Below are 26117 nucleotides of genomic sequence, written 5' to 3'. Positions count from 1 at the left end.
GGCTCTGGTGACGATATCGCCATACGTATACTGAGGATGTGTGCAAGGGCGACGTGCAAACTTCTTGGCAAATGTTGTTCAGGAAGACGAGGTGCGAAGGGAGTAGAGATCGGCAGACTCGTATCTCTACTCCAGAAGGACACTGACTTGCTCAAGCATACACCAGCCTCCTCCGAAGGGCGTGTCAGAGCTAGGTACTGTGTGGGCGCGGCTGGAGAACTGGCCTCCTACAGGGTGTTCCTGCTAGTACAACCTATGATGGAAGGACCCCATGGCACCCTCCGGCAGTCAGTTGGTGACCTATGGTCAGAGGGAAGGGGCAGTGTGACCTTCCCTCGGTAAGGTGGTGACCTAAGCTCAGAGGGAAGGGACAGTGTGACCTTCCCTCAGTCAGCTGGTGACCTAAGGTCAGAGGGAAGGGTACAGTGTGACCTTCCTTTAGATAACCCTTGGAAGCCTGACCATTCACGACAGTCTCTTAAAAAGATGAAGAAAAAACATATCTCCGGTCGTAACACGAGACCAGAACTTTGAAGGCGATCAAAACTTTAAGGTAATAACGAAGGAGCATCTCATTACAGATTATGTATCTTGTGGTACAGGAGCGGGCGGGGTACAGAGACGAGAGGCACGGGAGGAGCCAGAGCTGTACCCTGGCTGATGAGTATAGGGAGAGGGGCGAAGTTACAGAGGGTTACAGCACATGGGCAGGACAGGTACAGAGAAAGCCAGATGGTCTATGACGAGGTTATCAGCTGGAGGACAGTACATGGGCAGGACAGATACCATATGGCCTAATGGTCTATGACGAGGTTATCTACTGGGTGACAACCACATCATTCCAAATTCATTACAGGACGTAGATGGAGACCGAGTCGTGAGGAAGAAGGCTCCTCCGCACCCACCACTCCCTCCGGCACACCAGCCGGCAGGAGGGAGAACTATGAAGGAACACCGTGCAGCACGGAGGAGGGTATACTGCTAAAGAAATTCCGTGGGGAAGTGCAAATGGAAACATAAGACTCTTAAGTCACCCCCAGTGTCGGGCCTTACGATAAACCATGCGGAGAAGACCCGATATATGAAGAGAGAGAGAGAGAGAGAGAGAGAGAGAGAGAGAGAGAGAGAGAGAGAGAGAGAGAGAGAGAGCGCCAGTCTTTGACACCAGGCCATCAGCATGTGCACAACCTTTTCAAGCGTGGGCGTACCAGTCGCCACTTTCTTTCCCTCCCCTCTCTCTCACTCGTCCTCTGAACGTAAGCCCTGCATGCCGTGTCATCGGCTAATTCTGAAGCTCAGCCAGTGAGAGGGGAGAGGAGAGGGGCTAGGGAGAGGTGAAGGTCAAAGGTGAGGGGAGAGGTGCATGAGAGGGAGAGCGCAGTGAGAAAAGGAGGAGGGAGAGTGTGAGAGATATAAGGGGGAGAACATGGGTAGCACATGATGATGCAGGTGAGTGCGATGTCACACTCGAGGCGAGTGCGTTCACATACTCCACGAAATGCGTAGGCACACTTGAGTAGAGATCGTACGCACCCTCCAACGAGTGCGTAAACGCAACCAGGAAGTGTACGTAAATACTCCAGCGAGTGCGTGGACACACTTCATTATAACCTATCACTCTGACGCAGAAGAAAACGGAATGCGGATATATATATATATATATATATATATATATATATATATATATATATATATATATATATATATACTCAAACTCAGTTGTTAGCTTTACGATCCGTCAATCTAACGTGCCAGGGTTCGAATCCCGTGCAGGGCACCTGGCCCACAGCCAACCAAGCAGTTCATCTTCCCTTTTGGGTGTTGGTCAACTAACAGGTACCTGGCGTAAGCTAGTGTGTGTTATGGTGATGATGGTTTACTTTTGGTTTCGGTATTTTTTAGAAATTAGTGACTTATGTGATTCTGTGGTCAATAAATAATCTATTCTTATCTGTATGTATGTACAATATAATTCACGCTATCAAATATCTATTCAAATATTGAATACAAATATCCAGAGCAAAGGAGTCCTCCTTGTGGATATAACGACAAAAGTTTCGCGTCGAAGAATATTGAGGAAAATCCACAGAAAACGTGAAAACGGTGATCCAGGTCTCCAGGACAGGCCTGCAAAACGGCGCATCCATCAAGCCATCTGGGGCAAGCAAGTATGAAAAAAACATATATATATATGTTTAATTTGTTTATGGATGGGGTTGTAAAGGAGGTGAATGCAAGAGTCCTGGAAAGAGGGGCAAGTATGAAGTCTGTTGGGGATGAGAGAGCTTGGGAAGTGAGTCAATTGTTGTTCGCTGATGATACAGCGCTGGTGGCTGATTCATGTGAGAAACTGCAGAAGCTGGTGACTGAGTTTGGTAAAGTGTGTGGAAGAAGAAAGTTGAGAGTAAATGTGAATAAGAGCAAGGTTATTAGGTACAGTAGGGGTGAGGGTCAAGTCAATTGGGAGGTGAGTTTGAATGGAGAAAAACTGGAGGAAGTGAAGTGTTTTAGATATCTGGGAGTGGATCTGTCAGCGGATGGAACCATGGAAGCGGAAGTGGATCATAGGGTGGGGGAGGGGGCGAAAATTTTGGGAGCCTTGAAAAATGTGTGGAAGTCGAGAACATTATCTCGGAAAGCAAAAATGGGTATGTTTGAGGGAATAGTGGTTCCAACAATGCTGTATGGTTGCGAGGCGTGGGCTATGGATAGAGATGTGCGCAGGAGGATGGATGTGCTGGAAATGAGATGTTTGAGGACAATGTGTGGTGTGAGGTGGTTTGATCGAGTAAGTAACGTAAGGGTAAGAGAGATGTGTGGAAATAAAAAGAGCGTGGTCGAGAGAGCAGAAGAGGGTGTTTTGAAATGGTTTGGGCACATGGAGAGAATGAGTGAGGAGAGATTGACCAAGAGGATATATGTGTCGGAGGTGGAGGGAACGAGGAGAAGAGGGAGACCAAATTGGAGGTGGAAAGATGGAGTGAAAAAGATTTTGTGTGATCGGGGCCTGAACATGCAGGAGGGTGAAAGGAGGGCAAGAAATAGAGTGAATTGGAGTCATGTGGTATACAGGGGTTGACGTGCTGTCAGTGGATTGAAGCAAGGCATGTGAAGCGTCTGGGGTAAACCATGGAAAGCTGTGTAGGTATGTATATTTGCGTGTCTGGACGTGTGTATGTACATGTGTATGGGGGGGGGGGGTTGGGCCATTTCTTTCGTCTGTTTCCTTGCGCTACCTCGCAAATGCGGGAGACAGCGACAAAGTATAAAAAAAAAAAAAAAAAAAAAAAATATATATATATATATATATATTGGAAAGGATCACAATTTTTCGCGTGATCAAGATATTCCTACGAGTCCACGGGGAAAATGAAACACGATAAATTCCCAAGTGCACTTTCGTGTAATAATCACATCATCAGGGGAGACACAAGAGAGAAATATAAGTCAGTTAATATACATCGAAGAGACGTAGCTCGGACGCCATTTGGTAAACAAGTGACTTCATAAGAATCACAAAATTTTGTCCCCAAACGCTTAACAAAGTTGAGGTAAATTTTCTTGCCTGTCCATTTTTTTTTGTCACTGTGGTGGAATAAAGTTGAGGAACACCCTTAATTAACCTCGCCTTTATGGAGGTGGGATGGCACTGTTATCCCCCCCGCCTTATCCAGTGCCCGTGCCACAATCTGCGTGCATGCCAAGCACGCAAAAGCACCGAACATAAGCGTGAAAACCAATTTCCATGTGGCTGACATATTGCCCGACCCGCTACTTGCAGGGGCTCGGCACACGAGCCAGTAGAGATTTTCTCGAGCCTCCGGCAACGCCCCCAACAGGCGCGTGATGCAGCTGCCAGACGTATGACGCATTCTCGAAAACGTGATTTTCGTGTGGCAGACAATATTGGAAACCATCTTTAAAACACTGTGATTTATTCTAAAAAGACAAATCGCTAAAAGAATAAATGATATTCACTTACGAATGCACCATAATGAACTTATCTATTTCATCAAGAAATGCCAAATTATGTACTTTACACACACACACACACACACACGATAGACCAGCCATAATAATACAAAATACACATGAAAAATAATTAGACTATTATAGAAATTCAAAAATAATGCCAAAAGTTGAAATGAAAAGCAATGTTTGATAATGAAGTTATTTTCCTCAATATTACAATACCTACGCCCCCCCCCCCCCATCCCCCACCTTCCCCCACCCCTCACAGGGAGCCCTGCAGCTTCACGTGCGCGCGCTACAATCAGCAGAAGGGAAAGGATGGACTCCTTTGGAGTGATACCTACTTCGACTAGACAGCGCTCGGGTGATACAGCCTCGAAGAACTCACTCGCTAAAGGCGTCCGCATTTCCCTGCAGACAGGAGTAGCGCAGCTTTGGAGTTACAGGACAGAGGTCCTGGGGGGGCATTGATGAATAAATGAATAGATATAAACCAAAGATGAAACTGAGAAATTCCAGAGCATGTTCACAAACACAGTAAACTGTGCCATCATTCTACTGAGCCACGGCTGACGCAAGTCTGCCATTAACCTCACGATCACCGTAGGTCAGACGAGAACACATCAGCTTGATTCTTAACTCCTGAGCGGGTGGGCGCCACCCTTGAAGATAGATAGATAGACAGACAAATAGACAGAGAGAGAGAGAGAGAGAGAGAGAGAGAGAGAGAGAGAGAGAGAGAGAGAGAGAGAGAGAGAGAGAGAGAGAGCAGGACTCCACCAGTATGTGGACGCCCCAGATCAGACCCCCCCCCACCCGTTGCGACGGGCCTGAACGTGAATACCTTTTTGACCGACTTCTCTAGTGGGGGGAGGGGGGGGGGGGGAGGAGGGAAGTATAGTAGAGGGTTGAGGGTGTGAAGTGGAAGGGGGTGGGGGTGTGGGGGGATGGGGTGGGGGGAGAGATTAACAACTCTTTTGAAAGATCGAGATCGAGGGAGAGTGAGTGAGAGAGAGAGAGAGAGACAGGGAGAGGGCCTAAGACCTCTCCCTCCCTCCCTCCCTCCGTCAGGGAGAGTCTGATGAGAAGACAAGAGAGGGTGTTATGAACCCTCGGGCCGAAGCTTCGAATCCCAGAGCAAACTCGGGGATCCTCCTCCTGGCGTGTGTTGAGGAGTTGGATCCACAGATGGGAGTCCCGGCTCAGCGGGGCGGGCGGGCCTGCGAGAGGCTTCGGATCCTCCCTCGTCGTCTCAAACACCCCACCGATTCAGGTCGTCAGACGAGTGTGTTATACAAGGGATTTCTTCCCTCCTTTTCGAGTCGATGATTTCCTCCCGTATACAGTCTCGAAGCGTAGATACCTCCACAATCAACTGCTCGCGTAGGGAGACGCACAGTGGATGGTTCCACTGAGAACTGAACGCGCAAATAGACACAGAGAGAAGGTTCTAATGCCAACTGAACGCGTAGGTAGACGCAGAGTAGAAGGTTCTACTGCCAACTGTACACGTAGGTATGAAGACGTGAGCGGAGGAGGTTGAGGGTTAATAATATGTGAACGAAAATAATAAGGTTTAAGGAGAGAGAGAGAGAGAGAGAGAGAGAGAGAGAGAGAGAGAGAGAGAGAGAGAGAGATTACAGCCTGGCTAGGGTGTGCGTCTGAGTGTAGCGACACCGGAGGAGGTCAGGTTATTCAGAATACCTGGGAGTGGAAGTGCCAACTGGTGGTACCATGGGAGCTGAAGTGGACCACAGGATGGGCGAGGCGAAGGTTCCTGGGTGCGTTGACGGGAGGGTGTAGCACGACGGACGAGTGTTAAGCGGGCGTGTCTGAGGGTACAGCCCGTCCTGTATGGGACGCGAGGCGTGGGCTCTGGATGAGACATTTAGAAAGATCGTGGACGTGTTGGAAATGAAAGGCGTGAGGAGGGAAGGGTTGATATAGTAGGAACTAATGAGGTGAGGGAGAAGTGTGGTAGTAAGAGGAACATGTATGTGAGAGCTGGTGAGGCTCAGATGAAATGGTTTGGACATATGAGAGGATGAGTGACGAGACGTTGACTTAAAGAGGTAGCCTTGTTAGGTGTGGAGGGAACAAGGAGGAGGGAAGGGTCCAGGACGAGACGGAGGAACAGATCGAGGCCCCGAACATGCAAGAGAGTGTGAGACATGCACGAGATGAACTGGAGTGATGTGGTATACAGGGGACGACGTGTTGTCAATGAAGTGAACCATGGGCATATGAAGCAGCCGGGATAAACCACGGAGAGGTCTGAGGGGGGTCTGGTTGTGGACAGGGAGCTGTGGTTTCGGTGCATTACACATGATAGCTGGAGAATGGATGATGGCGTCGGGGGGCAAGGGACACGCTTATGCAAATGGGGTCTTCGTTACGGAAATGATCCTGGGTCGACGGTGTGAATGTGTTCTAGTAAACCAGGGCTCTGGGAATGTACTAGGGGCAGACCCCCAGGGAGGGGAGGAGGAGGAGGAGAGAGAGAGAGAGAGAGAGAGAGAGAGAGAGAGAGAGAGAGAGAGAGAGAGAGAGAGAGATTCTCGAAATATATATGAATGTATATATATCTGTCTGTTGGCTGGCGTGGCCGGTCGTGTCTGTATGTCTGGCTGGTCAGGTGGCGTCTGTGTTCTGTTCGTGTGACCCTACAGCCCTTCCTCAAGTTAAGCTGGTGTTTGTCTGCTTTAATAACTGCTTTCAGTTTCATATGTTCTCCGCTCTCTCTCTCTCTCTCTCTCTCTCTCTCTCTCTCTCTCTCTCTCTCTCATTTCTGGCCCTTAAGGGGTCAAGTCAAGTGCCAGACCATTATAATTAAGGGTTGTACGCTTCGTGCTCATGGGTCGTACGCTTCGTGCTCATGGGTCGTACGCGTCGTGCTCGAGGGTCGTACGCGTCGTGCTCAAGAGCGAGCTTTCGGAAAGAAAGAAGAAAACTATGACATTACGAAAAATTCCGAGTGTGAATACTTAGCGTAGCTTTCCGTCGTGTGTGTGTGTGTGTGTGTGTGTGAGCAGCGATGCCGTACCGAATGTTTAACTCACACGAAACGCACGGGTCAAGTCATGGGTTGTACGCAGACCACGTCTTCAGGACGGGAGGGGGAGGGATGCTAACGAGGTGTTGTCCGCCCGCACGTCCACCATGAAGAGCCAGTACGTCAGCTCGGCTCGGCTTCAACACGGGTTCGCCAAGATGAGGTTTTCCCGCCCAAATGTGCGCGCCAAATCCAGGGTGTTTAGTCTGGGACGTGACGTAGGCCAGGAGGGAGGGAGGCTAACGCGCGCACGCGCACGTGCTAGCGATGCGGGAATGATAGATAGATAGATAAACAAATAGATAGATAGACAGAAATAGATAAATAGATGGACAGATAGATAGAGAGAGAGAGAGAGAGAGAGAGAGAGAGAGAGAGAGAGAGAGAGAGAGAGAGAGAGAGAGAGAGAGAGAGAGAGAGAGAGAGAATATCTCATCCAAGAGGAAGACAATGGATATCTAACATCAACCCAACCTAACCTAACCACGGAAACAGGGCCGGTGAAAGCGAGGGTTACCAGAAAACCTTTGACCAAGTCTGAATACATGCGTAGGATCACTTCCGAACCTTCCACATTTCTAGGATGAGTTAGCTGACGTGTTCTGGGGAGAGGGGCTGTCATAAGACTTATTTCCGACTAGTGTGTAGTGTATGTACTATACTGCATCATGATGTATTGTATCATACTGTATCATGATGTATTGTATCATACTGTATCATGATGTATTGTATCATACTGTATCATGATGTATTGTATCATTCTGTATCATGATGTATTAAACTGTATCATGATATACTGCATCATACTGTATCATGATATATTGTATCATACTGTATCATGATGTACTATCATACTGTATCATGATGTACTATCATACTGTATCATGATGTACTGCATCATACTGTATCATGATGTACTGCATCATACTGTATCATGATGTACTATCATACTGTATCATGATGTACTATCATACTGTATCATGATGTATCATACTGTATCATGATGTATTGTATCATACTGTATCATGATGTGTCATACTGTATCATGATGTATCGTGTACTCTGTTCTATGTATGTGTTCAAGATAGAGACGATCCTGTGGAACTGCACAGTGTGAGAAATGTTTCCTTAAACTGTGAACAGAAATACGAATCACTCTTGACATTTCCTTCGTCAGGCACAACATGCATTATAACATAGTAAGCCACCGTAAAGAATCGAAATACACTCATATTCGTTTTCTATAAAAACGATTTTTTTTTTTAAACTGTGTCTTGAGCCTCAGCTGTACCACTTCCCATTTTCTGTCACTTTATCCATCCATTCTGACGTTACGATGACTGTTTCTCTGGAAGGGAGGGAGGGAGGGGGGGGGGGAGGAAGGAGGGGGTAATTGACCCCTTTAACCACGATCATGAGACCTCTGGTTAGGACGGGCCTGACCTCTGACCTTTGACAAAGGTCAGGCCGTCATACCCAAGGGTCGTACCGTCGTGCTCGAAAGGCTTAAACAACACCGGGATCTACCCTCGTATGTCTTCTCATCCTCCCCCCTTCCCCACCAACCCTACCCCACTCCCCTCCTCTTCTTTTCTATTTCTGCATTCATCAGTTTCATTCACTTCCCTCACCGTTGTAGATTTATGACGTCACTGCCGGGGGTTTTACGTCACTTTTATCTCTCTCTCTCTCTCTCTCTCTCTCTCTCTCTCTCTCTCTATATATATATATATATATATATATATATATATATATATATATATATATATATATATATCGCCCCTCTTCTATGTTCCCCACTTCACAGCCAACGTTCCAGCAGCCCTTCCTTCTACATCTCTCCACTAACATGCATCTCCATCTCGCCACATCTATCGCCATGGTGCTTAACACTGTCTTGCGCCACGTTGTTCACACGAGAGCCGAAGACACTTTTCAAGTCGGGTGGATAATCGATGTTTACGGCCCAATTGCAACACTAAAAAACAAGCTATCAGACGCCAGCTTCTCTCTCTCTCTCCTGGTGTGTGTGTGTCTGTTGTGTGGTGTGGTGTGGTGTGTGTGTTGTGTGGTGTGGTGTGGTGTGTGTGTTGTGTGGTGTGGTGTGGTGTGGTGTGTGTGTTGTGTGGTGTGGTGTGGTGTGTGTGTTGTGATGTGTGGTGTGGTGTGTGTGTTGTGATGTGTGGTGTGGTGTGGTGTGTGTGTTGTGATGTGTGGTGTGGTGTGTGTGTTGTGATGTGTGGTGTGGTGTGTGTGTGTGTTGTGATGTGTGGTGTGGTGTGTGTGTTGTGATGTGTGGTGTGGTGTGTGTGTTGTGATGTGTGGTGTGGTGTGTGTGTTGTGATGTGTGGTGTGGTGTGTGTGTTGTGATGTGTGGTGTGGTGTGTGTGTTGTGATGTGTGGTGTGGTGTGTGTGTTGTGTTGTGTGGTGTGGTGTGTGTGTTGTGTTGTGTGGTGTGGTGTGGTGTGTGTTGTGTGGTGTGTGTGTTGTGTTGTGTGGTGTGGTGTGGTGTGGTGTGTGTGGTGTGGTGTGTGTGTTGTGTTGTGTGGTGTGTGTGGTGTGGTGTGTGTGTGTGTGTTTGTTGTGTGGTGTGGTGTAGTGGGGTGTGTGTGTGTGGTATGTATGTGGCGTGGCGTGTGAACACCACCACATCAGCATCACTCCTCTATATTCACCCCCTTTCTCTCTCCACCCCCATCCCCCAACACAACCCCCCCCCCATCACGTAACACGAATACCAAACCTTCCATATTATCTCTGCCCTCTCCCTCCCTCACTCTCCCCACGCACCCTCACCCCTCTTACCTCAACTCGTTAACAGATACAAAAAGATAACAATACTCTCCTATCTCTGCCACAGATAAGGTCATGACCTCCAGTGTCTTATGACAGATAGCCTCATCACGGACCATCAGGTCTCCCTCCTGTTACATATCCCTCTCATTCCCTCCCTCGTCTCCCTCATAACCAATCATGTAACGTGACTCCTTCCTACTCCCCAGGCTCGCCCCAGCGGCTAAGCGCCCCAGGAGGCGCTACGCCTGAAGTTAGCACTCATCTAGATGCCTTAGTATATATATTAATATATATATATATATATATAATATATATTTATATTATATATATATATTTATATATCGCCCCTCATTCTATGTTCCCCACTTCACAGCCAACGTTCCAGCCAGCCTTCCTTCTACATCTCCCACTAACATGCATCTCCACTCGCCACAACTATCGCCAAGGTGCTTAAACTGTCTTGCGCCACGTTGTTCACACAGCAGAGCCGAAGACAACTTTTCAAGTCGGAGCTGGATAATCGATGTTTAAGGCCCAATTGCAACATAAAAAACAAGCTATCAGAGCAGCTTTTCCTCTCTCTCTACCTGTGTGTTGTGTGTCTGTTGTGTGGTGTAGGTGTGGTTGTGTGTGGTGTTGGTGGTGTGGTGTGGTGTGTGTGTAGTGTGGTGTGGGTTGTTGGTGTGGTTGTGTGTGTTGTGTGGTGTTGTGGTGTGTGTGTTGTGATGTGGGTGGGGTGTTGTGTGTTGTGATGTGTGTGTGTGTGGTGTGTGTGTTGTGATGTTGGTGTGAGTGTGTGTGTTGTGATGATGTGGTGTGGTGTGTGTAGTGGTTGTGATGTGTGGTATTGGTGTGTGGTGTTGTGGATGTGTGGTGTGGTGTGTGTGTTGTGATGTGTGGTGTGGTGTGTGTGTTGTGATGTGTGGTGTGGTGTGTGTGTTGTGATGTGTGGTGTGGTGTGTGTGTTGTGATGTGTGGTGTGGTGTGTGTGTTGTGTTGTGTGGGGTGGTGTGTTGTGTGGTTGTTGTTGTGGTGTGGTGTTGTCGGTGTGTGTTGGAGGTGTGTGTGTTGTGTTGTGTGGTGTGGGGGGTGTGGTGTGGTGTGTGTGGTGTGTGTGTTGTGTGTGTGTGGTTGGTGTGGTGTGTGTGTTGTGTGGTAGGTGGTGTGGTGTGGTGTGGTTGTGATGTGGTGGTGTGGTGTGTGGTGTTGTGATTTGTGGTGTGGTGTGTGTGTGTGTTGTGAGTGTGGTGTGGTGTGTGTGTTGGATGTGTTGGTGTGGTGTTTGTGGTTGTGATGTGTGGTGTGGTGTGTGTGTTGTGATGTGTGTTGTGGTGTGTGTGTTGTGTTGTGATGTGTGGTGTGGTGTGTGGGGTGTTTGATGTGTGGTGGGTTGTTGTGGTGATGTGTAGTGTGGTGAGGTGTGTTGTGATGTTGTGGGTGTGGTGTGTGGTGTTGTGTTGTGTGGTGTGGTGTGTGTGTTGTGTTGTGTGGTGTGGTGTGGTGTGTGTGTGTGTGTGTGTGTTGTGTTGTTGGTGTGGTGTGGTGTGGTGTTGGTGGTTTGGTGGGTGTGTTTTTTGTGTTGTGGTGATGTGGGTGTGTGTGTGGGTGTGGTGTTTGTTGTGTGGTGTGTGAGTGGGTGTGTTGTGTGTATGTAATGTGCGTGCGTGTGAACACCACCAACAACAGCATAACTCCTCTATATCTCCCCCTTTCTCTTCAGCCACCCCATCCCCCAACACAAACCACCCCCCCCCCCCTCCCCCAACCCCCCCCCCATCACGTAAACGAATCCCAAAACCTTCCTATTTTTCCCCGGGGCCCTCTCCCCCCCCACTCTCCCCACGCACCCTCCCCCCCTTTACCTAAAATTCGTTAAAAAGATACAAAAAATAAAAATTACCCCTCCTATTTTCTCCCCACAGTTTAAGGTCATGACCTCCGGGTTTTCTTATGACAAAATAGCCCATCACGGCCACCCAGGTCCCCCCCTCCTGTTAAAATACCCCTCTCTTCCCCCCCTCGTCTCCCCCTCAAAAAACAATCTTTAAACGGGACTCCTTCCAACTCCCCGGGCCTGCCCCCCGGCCAAGCCCCCAAAAGGGGGCGCTACGCCTAAAGTTACACTCTTTCTAAAATGCCTTAGTATAATATTATTTTATATGAAATATATAAAAATATATAAAAATATTTATATATTTTATATAAAAATTATATATAAATTAAGAAAAGGAAAATTTTTTCCCCCAATTTTTTGAAATCTCTTGAAGTCAGTTGGATATACACAATTTATTTTCTAGAAATATAGTTGATTATCAGACGTCTTTATTATTATTATTATTATTATTATTATTATTATTATTATTATTATCATTACTATTATCATTAATTATTTTACTTTTCTAGGCTCATTATTTGTCAGCTCGTCTTGCCTGCAGTGTAACAGATAAACAATCTAACTATATTCCCGGTACCATACCTTAAACAACTGGTACCATACCTTAAACAACTGGTACCATACCTTAAACAACCGGTACCATACCTTAAACAACCGGTACCATACCTTAAATCAACGCTACCGCACCTAAAACAACCGGCATCAAAACCTTCGAACATATCACCTAAAATATAGCTGTATCATACCTTAAAGCCACCACCATACCTAAAACCTTACCTAAATCAAAGGGACAGCATACCTAAAATAACCAGTACTAAACCAAGCGTAAGCGGAATGGAAACTTGATTAATGATGATATCAATAACAAAATTAAGCTCTACTGAAATTTCAGCACAACATCCCCCGACTTCAGTGCCGTACGATAGTTTGGGAGTATAATTTCAAGCAGCCGAGCAACGTTGCCGGACGTAAGATGAACACTGTCGTAAGCAGACAGACGGACGGACGTAAGGCTTCCTACATACGCTAAGGACAATCCAATCACCATGTAAGAACGTTAACTTCCGACGACGTACAAAAAGAATGAATGAAATGACGTGAAATCAACCGAAGATATGGAGCCGTCGTCGCCTCGTATGCCTTCCTGTCCTTGCTGACCATGAACCTTCCCTATCGACACTAGCGAAACCCCTCTACCCCCCCAACCCTACTTGACCTTCTCGGGCGACCTTGGACGTCAAGACATCAAAGGTATGTTCAGCCTCCTGCCTCAGGATCAGTCGCTTGGCATAATCGCTCAGCCCCCTCGCGTCTGTGTGGCTGGTGCAGTGCAACCAACGCCTCCACCCCACCCCCGGGTGAACACGATCAGGGTGTCCAATGATACCGGGGGTAAAATCTGACCCCCGGGGGTAATTATGGCCAAGCTAACTACATTATCAAGGGTGATTCCAAGCGTACCGATCATCCAGACATCCTGTTACCCTATAAAAAAAAAAAAAGACGTGCAAGGGTCATCACAAGCCTAGATTCCAAACAAAGAAAATAACGAAGGATTAGATAAGGATTTACAATACTAATGATGGCTGACCAATCGCCATTCGTGGATTCTCGAGTCTTGGGGTCCGAACTGCTGATCCCCGGCAGGAAGTGTCAACACTAACGAGGTGATGGGTGGTTGGATGGTCGGGGGTGGGGGGTTCTTGAGCCTTTCACAAGTGTTGTGTAATTACCCGGTGCGTGTTACGGGAGGGAGTTTTACACACGTGTTGCCCCATCTCTCGTAAACTGTGAGCACATGTGTGACTTGACCTCATGTATCTGTATACATGTGAATACGTCATTAAGGGAAGGAACATTCTGAGATCAGGGAAGAGATCCTGGCTTTCAAAGAAGAGATGTGATCGCGATAATGACACAGTCCAGATAGGAGGGTAACAGCCCGGGTGACGTGGAAAAGACACCGGGGGCCCGGGAAAGGGAAAAAAAATTCCCAAAACGAAAACTACAACATTTTTTAAATGGAAATCTCCTTTAAAGGTTTTTCCTCCCCTGGGGGCCCCAAATTCAAAGGCCCCAAAAAAACATCTAAACTTACAGGAATCCAATACTGATTATCTAACATCCCGCCAAAAACAGATAAAAAAAAAGATTTAAAAAGGGGTGGATGTGGAAAAAAAAATTTAAGACTGCAAATTCTTTTGGGCTGGCCCTCCCCGTATAAAGGCCAAAAACAAGAGAAGGGAAAATGCGGGCCAAACCCTTCCCTGGGAAAAACAAACCCCTGGAAACCCTGTTTTCCTTTTCCTGTTTGTGTTTCTGAACTCTCTCTCTCTGTGTTATCGGCCCTGACCCAGTTACTGGCACAAGAACACAATCATGACCAAACGGGAGGGTCCACACCTCACGCGGACTTGCTTCCAAACATCTCCTGTGTGAGGAGGGCTCTTACAAGTATGAGGAGGGCGCTCTCAGAAGTATGAGGAGGGATTTGACGAATGAGGAGGGATATGTCGTATGAAGAGAGCCCTCAGAAGTATATGAGGAGGGCTTTGACGAATGAGGAGGGATATGACGTATGAAGAAAGGCCCTCAGAAGTATATGAGGAGGGCTTTGACGAATGAGGAGGGATATGACGTATGAGGAAGGCTTTCAGACGTATGCTGAATGTCTTCCCACACCATAATGTCCTGGTTCATGTACCCTCTGCAAGATGTGTGCTTTCACACTCAGCGTGTGACGCTTCCCTCACATGCACAACATACTGATCGGTAACCAGCCATATCCACCTGGAGTCCTACATCATAATGATAGGCATTAGGGGATATTGATGTATGATACATATATACACAGTTCTATAAATGGCCCGTCTACCATCTATGGTCCGTCTACAATCTATGGTCCGTCTACTACTACAACATGGAACGTACACCGGTACAATGATAATGTCCGCGCTACTTTCTACAGTACGGTTCTCCCAGAGCGGGTGTGTGGGGCGAGGGTGAGCTATATAGCGTGGGCGAGTAACGAAGAGAAATAAGAGAAGTGAGGAAAGAGAGAGAGAGAGAGAGAGAGAGAGAGAGAGAGAGAGAGAGAGAGAGAGAGAGAGAGAGAGAGAGAGAGAGAGAGAGAGAGAAAGAGGAGGACATAAGAGGGATGGATGAAGGGTGGACGGGGCGGGGAAGAGAGAGAGAGGGAGAAAGACACGGTCAGGTTAAACAATAAACAGATATGCATCAGTCAACAGAAGGAGGCGGGGCCGAGAACGGTGAAGTAGGGGGACACCTATACACATTGTCAACATCAGGGCTGCAACAACACTGACGATATATATATATATATATATATATATATATATATATATATATATATATATATATAATATATATATATATGATATATATAATATATATATAATAAATAAAAAAAAAAAAAAATTATATATATATAATATATATATATATATATATATATATATATATATATATATATATATATATATATATATATATATATATATATATGCGGTGGGAAGTGACGAAATGAAAGGTGGACTATGAGTAATGACCCATCTACAAGGGGCTTCGTGAGCCATGATCATGTTCAGGTGATGCGAGAGGCCATCTTCCCTAGGGGGCCCCTCCTGCTAACCCCTGGTCAGCCTGAGGTGCTGGGTGGGGTGCTGGAGACCCCCAGGTCTCCACCCCGAGGAACAGGGGCCGTCCCTGCTGCCTATCCCTTGGCCAAGCAGGAGGGCCTGGGATCGGGGACCCCACGTCTGTACCAGTGCGAGCTCCTTCCATCCCACAGGACAAGAAAAGGAATTGGAAATCAAGGACTTCGAGGAGGCTGCATGATCGTCAGTGGACGGAAAGGAGTACAGACTCGTCGTCCAGCAACTTCTCCCTCGATATGAGTCCATCATTTCCCTGCTCCTGTGTGGAGCGCAGACCCGCAGCTGCAGGATCGTTACAACTGTGGTTGTAGGGTTGTATAATCAAAGTAAATCACAGGGACGAGACTCAAGCTACACTCACCTACAGGGAGACAGTGAATTCATGATGCACTCTCACCTCGGCCCAGACACACACTTACCTGAAAGGAAAAATAGAAAATCAATAATTCAATATAGGATAAAGATAATTACATGATAATCGTATCAAACTCTTTTCAGAGGCATATTCTAATGTTTGTGCATATATATATATATATATATATTTTGTTTCCCTTTATACTTAACCCCTTGAGCAAGACTGTGCAACCCACAGCAAATAAGGGTCAAAGGTCAAAGGCCATCATGCTCGAAGGTCGTAAGGTCATTCTGAAAGGTCGTCTACGATCGTAATGCCAAGAACCTTCTAATGAGCGCCTCCCGGAGTTACCGGACTCTGCCGCTTCCTCGATGGTTGCACAGTGCGTGGAAAGTCTCCTCCCTCATGTCGAGGCTGTGTGTCGTTTTGGGGTACAACCTCGTCAAAGAACTCCTCACTCCAGAGGAGTCTATGTTTCCCTGCTACTGGAAAGCAGCGCAGCCCTGGACTGCAGGAGCCTTTAAGAAGAGGTCCTGGGTAACGCCAGGACTTCTCTCGCAGGAACTAGTCCTGGTGGGTGATCATAAGTAAAACAACCATTAACAAATCAACAGAAGGGGAATCAGCCTCAAGAACCCCCCTATACACACAGTGATCCTCCAACACCCAGCATCATGATAGGTTTTAGAAAGTCCTTTTGATTTTACGTTGCCTTAGAAACAGTCACTTGGGAACTCGTAGGAATATTCCCCCCTGGAGGTCTTAGGAATATTGTCCTCGTATTACTCAGGTCAATCAGGGAATTCAATCTAGAGATAATCTTATGGCAGCATCCTTCCAAACAATGATGTAGTAGCAGTCAAGGGGGAAAAAAAGATTTAGATGCCATGTTTGTCCATTAAGTGGATGAGATTTTGGGGGGGGGGGGAGAGAAATCTAACTCAGAGAGAGAGAGAGAGAGAGAGAGAGAGAGAGAGAGAGAGAGAGAGAGAGAGAGAGAGAGAGAGAGAGAAATGTGAGGAGTAACAGCACAGCCTTTATGTTCTCAAACCTGATCGATCACGTGGAGAGTGAACAGTTCTCCGAGAAGTCTAGGGACAGAACAAACAGTGAACATAACAGGAAAGTGAACAAAGAAACTTGTTCAAAAGAAGATATGTACTGAGCAGAGGCGTATCTAGGGGAAATAGCGCCAATGGCAAGAAGTGACACTGCTCCCTTAGCTTGATTAAAAATGTACATACAGTGGATGTATATAAAAATATATACAGTGTAAATATACACTATTGAAGAGTTAGGCCAAACCTAGATTTATACAAACTCTTCCACACTTAAAGATTTATTTGATTGAAATTGTAACGTAGAAGCGGTAATGCAAGTGACAGTAGCAAAATGCGACTAAAACTGAAAAGTAGGAGAGTTTCTTTTTTATCTCACAAACCAAACCGTTCAAAATGTATGTATCGGTAGTTGAAAGAATTATGATATATCATCCAGGCTTATTTCAAGTACAGAAGTGTTTTCAGAATTAAAATTTCAATTTTAAAACAAAAAGCTTTTTGGGCTAAAAAATACCTTCAATTTTTGGCATTTTTTCTCAGAAAAATAGATTTCCTTTAAAGATTCATCAGAAGAAGTATTTTTCATGATGAATACAAATCTGGTGTATAAATATCGTTCAGTCGTCTTTATGATATTCATTTAAGCTGTTAGATGAATTCAGTTTTAAATCATTTCTTATCCTCTGCATCGTATTGACTGGGTATGTATCAGTAACTGAGAGCATTATGATATATTTCCCATGATTATTTCACGTACACAAGTGTTTCAATATATCATGTTTCAGTTTTGAAACAAAACGTTTTTTGAGCAACCCTATCTATTCATCAGGCGCGTATCTAGGGTGAATACCACCTCTGGCAAGCACTGAAATTACGGCCATGGCTTGATTTAAAATGTACATACAGTGGAGGTATATAAAAATATATACAGTGTAATTATAAACTGTTGAAGAGTTATGCCATACTTAAATTTACATTAAACTCTTAAAGATTTAAAGTCAATGATTATTTGATCAAAACTGTAACACAGAACCGCTAATGCAAGTGATAGTAGCAAAATATTACTATAGTTGAAAATTTGGCGAGTTTCTTTTTGATCTTACAAAACCAAACCGTTAAAAATGCTAATCATATATAGCATATGTCGAAAAACAAACCTGTTGAGTGGCGATCCCCCTCCCCCCCTTCAAGTGGCGCCCAGGGGCACCTGCCCTACCCTACATACGCCACTGGCACTAAGAACTGATGACGTGGACGATGCAAACACCATACATGAATATAAAGTTGTGCGATGGAGGAGACTGGTCAAGAGATGGGGACCCCACAAGTGTGAAACTCCCTCCCCTTACCGCACACATGTGTAAACACACACACACACACACACACACACACACACACACTGTATACTCCTATACATAAACAATGAATACGAAGGTAATCGAAATCTTCTCCATCGTTGCCAACAATAAGAAGTGGCCTTCAGACCCTCAACTGGCCCCTGCCGGCGAGGGGGTCGCGGGGACAACAGGGTCTGGTAACAATGTAGGGCAAAGGCAGCTTCTTGCAGGAGATGCAAATATGGATTGGTGATTTTTTATTGGGAGGTGGGATGGGGAGGGGGAGGGGAGGGGGAATGGGGGGGGGGGGGCGTGGAGGAGCCTGGGCTTTGTTCTGCCGATGGGTGGGTTATGGGTAGGGGCGTGGTTGAGGCGTGGGAGGTATGGGTGTGGTGGCTCGATGGGTGAGGGGCCTTTGAAGGTGGTAGTGTGTGTGTGTGTGTGTGTGTGTGTGTGTGTGTGTGTGTGTGTGTGTGTGTGTGTGTGTGTGTGTGTGTACGTCGAAACAGGTTAGTCTGCGACACTCTGTAGGGCGAGTGATGGTACGAGTGAGGGTGATCAGAAATAAGGGACGTGAGAGAGAGAGAGAGAGAGAGAGAGAGAGAGAGAGAGAGAGAGAGAGAGAGAGAGAGAGAGAGAGAGAGAGAGAGAGAGAGAGAGAGAGATGGGTGAGGAAGATGAGGAAAATGTGGGTGGGGAACGAAGAAGGTGCATAAGGTCGGAGAGATCAGATGAGACATGGATGGGGGACGACACGCACCGGGTTCAGGAGGAATGAGAGGGACAATGGGAAGCGGATATGCGAAACACAACAGGAAATGTGTGAGGGGGACACGAGACACGGAGGGGAGTGAAGTGTGATAGACGCGGAGCTGAGGAACTGTCTGAGAAAGATGACCGGGTGAGAGCCGTGGGCAGAGAGAGACAGACAGACACACAGCACACGTGGGAGAGAGAAGTGATGAGACACAGAAGGGGAGACGCACACCCTCGCACACTAGGTAATGGTGAGAGACATGAGAGATAACAGCGTTGGGGAGACTAGGTGGGAGGGAGAGACCTAAGGGTTGAGAGATCTAAGGGAGTGTGAGAGGGAAGGGGGATACGGGAAGACATCAACAAAAAAATGGTGTCAGTGAGGAGGGGAGCAGGTGGGTGGGAGGCTACACGACCTGGACACCAACGGGGGCCGACATCCCCCTTGATCACCACAGGAACTACTGGGGAGGGGAAGAGGAGGAAGAAGGGGAAGAGGAGAAGTAGGAGAGGAGAAAGAGGAAGAGGAGAAAGAGGAAGAGGAGAGGAGGAGGAGAAAGGACGAGAGAAGAGAGGCCACACAAGAGATGATTGTCGAAGGCAAGCTTAGTCACTCTGTGCCACACACACTGTCTTCACTATGTCACACCACACAGTATGTATATGTCATACCACACTGTGTGTATGTGTCACACCACACTGTGTGTATGTGTCACACCACACAGTGCGTATGTGTCACACCACACAGTGTGTGTATGCGTCATACCACACAGTATGTGTGTGTCACACCACACAGTATGTGTCACACCACACAGTATGTGTCACACCACACAGTATGTGTCACACCGCACAGTATGTGTCACACCGCACAGTATGTGTGTCACACCATACCTCCGCCGACTCAATAACTTCACAGTCTCGCGAATCTATAAACTCGGCGCCGACACGAAATTTTGCAGCATTTACGATCCTCGCTGGCGGGGTCTCTCTCTCTCTCTCTCTCTCTCTCTCTCTCTCTCTCTCTCTCTCTCTCTCTCTCCCCCCATCCATGGGTACCGCGAGGGGTTTGCGACGGCTGCGCGGCGAGCCAGCACTTCGATGGCTGTCTAGTTTCACTCCTTTTGGCCCCAAGCTGCCGTCTTTTCTCCCTGTCCCACACACACACACACACACGGGTGGGCTGCTGCCGCTCAGCCGCCGGGAACACACAGCCTCGCCACCACACACACACACACACACACACACCAGCACATACCTCACACGACACTCTCTCTCTGTATCCCTTTATCACCCCGCGGTGAGAGCTACGCGCTAGCCCTGCCTTTGGTCAACATCTCGCCGCTGAATACTTCCCTCCGTCACCCGACCACCTCTCCAAGTGCCTCCTGCCGTTGTTCCCGACGCGCGCGCCCGCTACTACACCCACCCACACCACCCGTGTGCCTCCTGCTGCTACCACCGCCACCTCCCTCCTCCTGCTCTCGTACCAACCCAGTCTTCCTCGCAACACCCAGGACCGTCGCTGCATAGGAGTGACTGCACGGGTCGTTGAGGAGGAGGAGGAGGAGGAGGAGGATGGTACGACCACTTGTGTCGCCTGCAGTACAGCACAGTTACTGGCAGATGGGAGGAAGCGGGTGGGCGACATGAACGACCAGCCTGACCGTCGGCTAAACACCAACACTAAATCTCTCTCTTGCGTCTCGAGGTCGAGAGTGGAGTCGTCCTCAAGCTGCCAGACGTGCTTGACAAGTCTCGCGTTAAACCTCATCGTGAGCGAGCGCAGCTTTGGCCCAAAGATCAGACCTAAGCTCTACGGGTTTGGGTGCGCCGTTCAGCTCTTCGGATACTGGTCCGTCAGTATCTGCACCTGCGTAAGTATCTATGACGCAAACGTCTCGTGTCATGCCCGTCGTCCCTCTGCGGGGCAACGCGCGCCTCACGCGCGGACGCATGACCGGAGACCACAAGGGACCGGGGAGTCCCTCAGTGTATGACGTGATGTTTCGTATGGGACGCTAACATGACCAAGATAGCCGACATCTTCGACCCTACCAAATCAACATGCCAGCCCGTGTGTGGATACGCCTTCAGGGTCAACAAATACAGAGTGCGCAGGAAACATCGACTTGTGTTCACGAACAAAAACATTGATGGTATCTATATAATGGCTTCAGTGGTGTAGTGTCTGGCGTTGCTGACCATGAATCATTCACAGGCCCATCGGGGTTCGAATCATGGTATATATGCCGTAGGAGTCTCTTCCTTCCTTCTGAGGCTCCTGCAGCGCTCAGAAAGGTAGCCACGTCCACCGGTCGGGACCATAGACCATAAAGTGTTGTGATGTGTGTGCGTCTATGTGTACAGAGTGTAGAGTAACTAAAGCAAGCGTCCGGTGTGTCTATCACATATCACAATGACAACATCAAATTAACATATCACATCAGAATGTTAAAATCAATTCAAAATCATATATATATATATATATATATATATATATATATATATATATATATATATATATATATATATATATATATATATATATTACGACGTTAAGATATATTTAGCTCTGTAAATTAAAACATTAACATCAATCTAGTATTCTAAATCATGAAGTTACCATCATCAATCTAACATTCCAAGTGACAATGATAATGTTGAATTTACCATTCCAGAACCCAGCGCTAGCAAGGCCGGGGGGGACTAGCCAAAGACGGCAGACCCTTCCCACAATGTCATTTCTAAATTGCCATTAACTTCTGCCGGAGTATCGCAGCCCCGCGCAGGAAGGCCGTCGCCACGATAATTTTCCAGCCACAACGTCTACCACCAAATATTCCCCCCCTCCCCCCCAGACGGGAATATCCCAAGCCACGATATTCCGACGCCCGAATATTCCACAGGGACGTTAGTCGCAGCGCTGAGTCACCACCGCGCGAGGCGATCGGCAAGGGAATATTCAGAGAGTATTCCCTCGTGAGAATATCCACCGTGCAATGTTCACGAGATGATCACCGACGAGAGAGAGAGAGAGAGAGAGAGAGAGAGAGAGAGAGAGAGAGAGAGAGAGAGAGAGAGAGAGAGAGAGAGAGAGAGAGAGAAACGAAGACACACAAAAACAGAAAAAATCAAAAGCAAACAGGAAAGAACAGAGAAAATAAACACACACACACACACAGACACACACACACACACACACACACAGAGTAAGAAACAGTAAATACAATTTAAGTCAACAATAAAGATCAGAAACCCCCCCTTTCCCCCCCGAGACAGAGGACACACGCTGGTAAACTTGGCCCAAGACGTGTAGGGGGGGTGGAGGGGGATGTAGGGGGGGGTGGAGGGGGATGTAGGGGGGGGGGGTGGAGGGGGATGTAGGGGGGTTGGAGGGGGGGTGTATGTGGCGCGTGTTCTGGCCCCAGCCAGCCAGCCAGCCAGCAGGCCAGGGATGATGATGGTACAACACACAATTTCCAGAGTTAAAGGTGGCACCCATAATGTCACGTGATGCCCTACTGGACTTTATCATATTCTGGCCTTGTTCTGTGGGCCGGGGGGGGGGGGGGGGGTTGTCGGGGTACATGTCTGTGGTGGTGTGTGGTAGTGTGTGGTGTGGTGTGGGTGGTGACAGTGGTTACGGTATTGTGGTGTGGTGTGGTGTGATCTGGTGTGGTGTGGTGTGGCAGTGGTGTGGTGTGGTGTGGTGTGGCAGTGGTGTGGTGTGGTGTGGTGGTAGCGATGATGCAAGAAGAGAAAGACAATGTCACTAAGAAAGAGAGAGAGAGAGACAAAAAAAAAAAAAATAATGGAAAAAAACATACAAGCAAAACCAGACCTGTGTCCTCAGAACCAGATCTCGTTTTCTTCGGTGGCTGACGTCAGTGTGACGCCCGCCCTTGGTAGGGGCGACGCCCTGTGGACTAGGGAAAGACCCCCACGTGGCAGAACAACAATGCAAGTTAAACAGAAGAAAAAGAAAGAAAAAACAACGAGTAACAGTCTGAACAAAGCCATGAAAATATGACTACGAACTAACACAGCCAGGAAAACATAGGGAAAGTATGATACTAACACAGCCACGAAAACATAGGGAAAGTATGATACTAACACAGCCAGGAAAACATAGGGAAAGTATGATACTAACACAGCCAGGAAAACATAGGGAAAGTATGATACTAACACAGCCAGGAAAACATAGGGAAAGTATGATACTAACACAGCCAGGAAAACATAGGGAAAGTATGATACTAACACAGCCACGAAAACATAGGGAAAGTATGATACTAACACAGCCAGGAAAACATAGGGAAAGTATGATACTAACACAGCCAGGAAAACATAGGGAAAGTATGATACTAACACAGCCAGGAAAATATAGGGAAAGTATGATACAAACACAGCCACGAAAACATAGGGAAAGTATGATACTAACACAGCCAGGAAAACATAGGGAAAGTATGATACTAACACAGCCAGGAAAACATAGGGAGAGTATGATACTAACACAGCCAGGAAAATATAGGGAAAGTATGATACTAACACAGCCAGGAAAACATAGGGAAAGTATGATACTAACACAGCCAGGAAAACATAGGGAAAGTATGATACTAACACAGCCAGGAAAACATAGGGAAAGTATGATACTAACACAGCCAGGAAAACATAGGGAAAGTATGATACTAACACAGCCAGGAAAACATAGGGAAAGTATGATACTAACACAGCCAGGAAAACATAGGGAAAGTATGATACTAACACAGCCAGGAAAACATAGGGAAAGTATGATACTAACACAGCCAGGAAAACATAGGGAAAGTATGATACTAACACAGCCAGGAAAACATAGGGAAAGTATGATACAAACACAGCCAGGAAAACATAGGGAAAGTATGATACAAACACAGCCAGGAAAACATAGGGAAAGTATGATACTAACACAGCCAGGAAAACATAGGGAAAGTATGATACTAACACAGCCAGGAAAACATAGGGAAAGTATGATACTAACACATCCAGGAAAACATAGGGAAAGTATGATACTAACACATCCAGGAAAACATAGGGAAAGTATGATACTAACACAGCCAGGAAAACATAGGGAAAGTATGATACTAACACAGCCACGAAAACATAGGGAAAGTATGATACTAACACAGCCAGGAATATATAGGGAAAGTATGATACTAACACAGCCAGGAAAACATTGGGAAAGTATGATACTAACACAGCCACGAAAACATAGGGAAAGTATGATACTAACACAGCCAGGAAAACATAGGGAAAGTATGATACTAACACAGACAGGAAAACATAGGGAAAGTATGATACTAACAGCCAGGAAAACATAGGGAAAGTATGATACAAACACAGCCAGGAAAACATAGGGAAAGTATGATACTAACACAGCCAGGAAAACATAGGGAAAGTATGATACTAACACATCCAGGAAAACATAGGGAAAGTATGATACTAACACAGACAGGAAAACATAGGGAAAGTATGATACTAACAGCCAGGAAAACATAGGGAAAGTATGATACAAACACAGCCAGGAAAACATAGGGAAAGTATGATACTAACACAGCCAGGAAAACATAGGGAAAGTATGATACTAACACATCCAGGAAAACATAGGGAAAGTATGATACTAACACAGACAGGAAAACATAGGGAAAGTATGATACTAACAGCCAGGAAAACATAGGGAAAGTATGATACAAACACAGCCAGGAAAACATAGGGAAAGTATGATACTAACACAGCCAGGAAAACATAGGGAAAGTATGATACTAACACATCCAGGAAAACATAGGGAAAGTATGATACTAACACATCCAGGAAAACATAGGGAAAGTATGATACTAACACAGCCAGGAAAACATAGGGAAAGTATGATACTAACACATCCAGGAAAACATAGGGAAAGTATGATACTAACACAGCCAGGAAAACATAGGGAAAGTATGATACTAACAGCCAGGAAAACATAGGGAAAGTATGATACTAACACATCCAGGAAAACATAGGGAAAGTATGATACTAACACAGCCACGAAAACATAGGGAAAGTATGATACTAACAGCCAGGAAAACATAGGGAAAGTATGATACTAACACATCCAGGAAAACATAGGGAAAGTATGATACTAACACAGCCAGGAAAACATAGGGAAAACATGATAGAGCTAACAAAGCCAGGAAAATGCAGGAGAGTAACAGAGCTAATAGTGCCAACAAAGGCAGGAAATTGAGGAGGGCAATCCGCGCTACAGATTGCTAGTCGGAACAACCCAATTACCAATTAGGTCTTCCAAGAAACGCAACCTCCAAGTTAAATCTGACCCAGTTTCCCCGTCATTTAAATCAGTTAAATCAAGCCATTTACTAAACATTCCCTAACGCTTCGCTCTGTCTAAGGAAAACTAAAATGAGCAATAACGTTGAGACATACTGAGGGGGTTTGATAAACCCCCAACCCTCTCCCTCCCTTTTTCATAAACCAGGAAAATCCACGTGTGGACCTCACGTCTAGGAAAATGAGACAGAACTGCGAGAGAAATGACGAGTCTCGGAAGGAAAGACGGAATGGGTGAAGGAGATGGTGAGGGAGGAGTTTATGGCTGCCATTGGGATGGAACTGCCGTAGAAGGGTGATGGTGGTGGTCATGAGATGTAGAAGGAGGGAGGGAGGGAAAATGATGGAGCAAGAACAAGGGAGGAAGAAGAAAGACAAGGAGGGAGAGATGAGGTGAGTGAGGAGACTTTAAGGTGATGGAGGTACTGGGTATGTGAGGGAAGATGTAGCGGGGGGCGAGGACGACCATGATGGAAAGATGGAGCGTAGGACTCCGGGAGGGAGGGATAGAGATGGTGGGTCAGGTCAGCAGTGCTGGGGAGGGACAGATACAAACAGTGTGCAGACGGTACCGTAAAACGCAAGGTCACGTTCCATCACTACTGTTGTACTGGGAAGGTCAGAACATAGCCCCCGGTACCAACAATAAAAAAAAAAGGTCAAGGGTAGTCATGGGGGTCATGCCTAGCAAGGTCAGGAGGGCGATACTCACCGTCGTGTCCTAGCAAGGTCAGGAAGAGGGTACTTACGGTGGTATCCCAGCAACAAGGTCAGCAGGATGGTATCCTAGCAACAAGGTCAGCAGGATGGTATCCTGGTAAGGTCAGCAGGATGGTATCCTGGTAAGGTCAGCAGG

The 26117-nt window shown here is 46.7% G+C and overlaps 1 protein-coding gene across 11 annotated transcripts in view; it reads right to left on the bottom strand.

Annotated features, from left to right (window-relative positions):
• The window catches only part of LOC139755380 (band 7 protein AGAP004871-like), a 628824-nt gene that overhangs the window by 109261 nt on the left and 493446 nt on the right, over nucleotides 1–26117 (bottom strand). The window lies entirely within an intron of this gene.

This window comes from Panulirus ornatus, chromosome 2 (genome assembly GCF_036320965.1).
Source record: "Panulirus ornatus isolate Po-2019 chromosome 2, ASM3632096v1, whole genome shotgun sequence".
Lineage (NCBI taxonomy): Eukaryota > Metazoa > Arthropoda > Malacostraca > Decapoda > Palinuridae > Panulirus > Panulirus ornatus.
Note: the sequence above shows the minus strand (reverse complement) of the source record. Positions and strands in the feature narration are given on the sequence as shown.